Source organism: Cryptomeria japonica, unplaced genomic scaffold, assembly GCF_030272615.1.
Source record: "Cryptomeria japonica unplaced genomic scaffold, Sugi_1.0 HiC_scaffold_15, whole genome shotgun sequence".
Classification (NCBI taxonomy): Eukaryota; Viridiplantae; Streptophyta; class Pinopsida; order Cupressales; family Cupressaceae; genus Cryptomeria; species Cryptomeria japonica.
The window spans coordinates 1820271-1823009 of NW_026728837.1; the positions used below are offsets into that span (position 1 = coordinate 1820271).

At 61.0% G+C, this 2739-nt stretch overlaps 1 non-coding gene across 1 annotated transcript; it reads right to left on the minus strand.

The window, feature by feature from the left end:
* Positions 1-119, minus strand: LOC131860497 (5S ribosomal RNA). The gene has a single exon (XR_009359592.1). It is a non-coding gene; the product is annotated as a 5S ribosomal RNA (ribosomal RNA).
* Positions 120-2739: the final 2620 nt, after the last annotated feature.

Here is a 2739-nt window from a genome sequence, read left to right on the forward strand (position 1 = left end):
AGGGTGCAACACCGGGACTTCCCGGGAGGTCACCCATCCCAGTACTACTCCGGCCCAAGCGCGCTTAACTGCGGAGTTCTGATGGGATCCGGTGCACTAACGCTGGTATGATCGCACCCGTTATGAGCTTGTCGCAGTGTGTACTTAGCAAACCGCGACCCACGTGCGAATCCACCCCGGCCACCCACCCCCGTCGAGGTGCACACCCTCCCTCGCGAAGTGCGCCCCGTTCGCCAAGTGTGAGCCCTGCCCGGGTGCGCGCACCTTGCTAGGGCGTCGGGTGTGCACCCGGCCCGGCCTACGTGCGTGCACCTGGAGGGGGCGTCGTGTGCGTGCAGTGTCCCGTCTGCAACGCGGTGCCCACACACCACCTCGGGCGCAACGACCTGCGCTCACATGTGGGCCGAGTGCACCTTGGTGCATGTTCGGGGCGCCTCGGGTGCACGCTCGATCTTGCCCCGGTGCACCAAGGCGCTCGGTTTGCCCCGGGTGCGCACTTGGTGCAAGGTGGGCACCCAAAATAGGGATCAAGCACCAAAACACAAGTTTCGGGATGCAAAATGGGACCCAAGGACCACAAATGCGTTCCAAGACCCATGATGGGTCCACGAGAACAAAAATGTGTTCCGAGACTTAATAAACAAATATTGGGTTTTAGGAGAAGAAACATGCTCTGATGCCCAAAACGAGAATCGACCCCGAAAAGGCCACAGGCCAAAAGTGGGATGCGAGACAAAAAAAAATGGGACCCGAGGACCAAAATTGGGTTCCCAGGTCGAAGACAGGGCAACCGGACAAGAAACGACCTCTAAGGCTCGAAATGAGTCCCGACGACTAAAACTTGACAAGAAGCACCCATCAGGCACCCAACTCGACACCCATGGGATGCCGACCCACCCGGGCTTCCACCTAGCACACCTTGGCACCCACCCACCCTCGCACCCAACCTCGCACCCAACTTAGCACCTTTGAACCCACATTGGCACTCACCCTGACCCTGGCACCTTGGAACCCACATTGGCACTCACCTTGACCCTGGCACCCACCTTTGCACTCACCTTGGGACCCACCCTGGCTCCCACCTCGGCACCCACCCAGACACCCACCTTGGTTCCTTGGCACCCACCTTGGATCCTTGGCACCCACCCCGACACCCACCTTGGCACGCAACTTGGCTACTTGCCACCCACCTTGGCTCCTTGACGCCCACCCCGACAACCACCCCGTGACCTACCCTGGCTAGGGTTGGTGCACACCCACCCTGGTGCCCACCTTGGCACCCACCCTATGACCCACCTTGGCACGCACCTTAGTACCCACCCCGTTACCCACCCTAGGACCCACCCCGTGACCCACCTTGGCCAGGGTGGGTGCACCCACCCTGGTGCCCACCTTGGCACCCACCCATCCTAGCACCCAGCCTGTGACCGGGCTTGGAACCCAACCTTGCACCCGCACCCGTCTTGGCCAGTGTGGGTGCGCACCCATCCTGGCACCCACGTTGTGACACACCCTTTAACCCACGCACCCTAGCACCCACGTTGGCACCCACCTTGGAACCCAACCTAGCAACTTGGCACCCACCCCGTGACCCACCTTGGCATCCACCATAGCAGTCGCCGACTTGGCACCCACCTCGGCACCCACCTTGACACTTGTGGACCCACCTTGCCACTCACCCTAGCATCGACCCATCCTAGCACCCACCCTGGCACCTTTGCACCCTAGCACTCACCCATCCTAGCACCTAACCTGTGACCCACCTTGACACTCACCCTCGCACCCACCTTGGAACCCAACCTAGCACCCACCCACCCTGACACCAACCCTAGCACCTACCCACCCTTGCACCCACCCTGTGACCCATCTTGGCACCCACCCATCCTACCACTCAACCTATCACCCACCTTCTCACCCACCTTGGCATCCACCTTAGCACCCACCCACACTGGCACCTTGGCACCCACCTCGGGCAAGGTGGGTGCACACCCACCCTGGCACCCAATTTAGAACCCACCGAGCATGTTACCCACCTTGGCACCCACATTGCAGCCCACCCTAGTACCCACCCTATGACCCACATTGGCATCCACACCCTAGCACCCAGGCACCTCGACACCCGCCTTGACACCCACCCTAGCACTGAACCTGTGACCCACCTTGGAACTCACCCTAGAACCCACCCACCCTGTGAACCACCTTGGCATCCACCTTAGCACCCACCCACCTTGGCACCCACTCTAGCACTCACCCATCCTAACACCCAACTTGTTACCCACCTTGGCACCCGCCCTCGCGTCCACCTTGAAACCCACCCTAGCACCCACCCACGCAGGAGCCCACCTTGGCACCCAACCTAACACCCACGCATCCTGGCACCCAACTTGTGACCCACCTTGGAACCCACCCTAGTACCCACCTTTGAACCCACTATATCACCAACCCACCTTGGCACCCACCCTATGACCCTCTTTGGAATCCACCCTAGCACGCACCCACCCTGGCACCCACCATGGAGCGCACCCTAGCACCCACCCACCTCGGCACGCACCTCAACACCCACCTTGGTGTGCGCACTGCGCCAACCTCTCAAAGACCCTATGTGGTGCGCTCCAAAGTGTACACCTTTGGTGCGCTCCAAGGTGCGCACCTTTGGTGCACACCGAGGTGCACACCAAAGTGTGCACCGAGGTGAGCACCAAAGTGCACTCCAGGGTGCACACCAAGGCGTGCACCTTT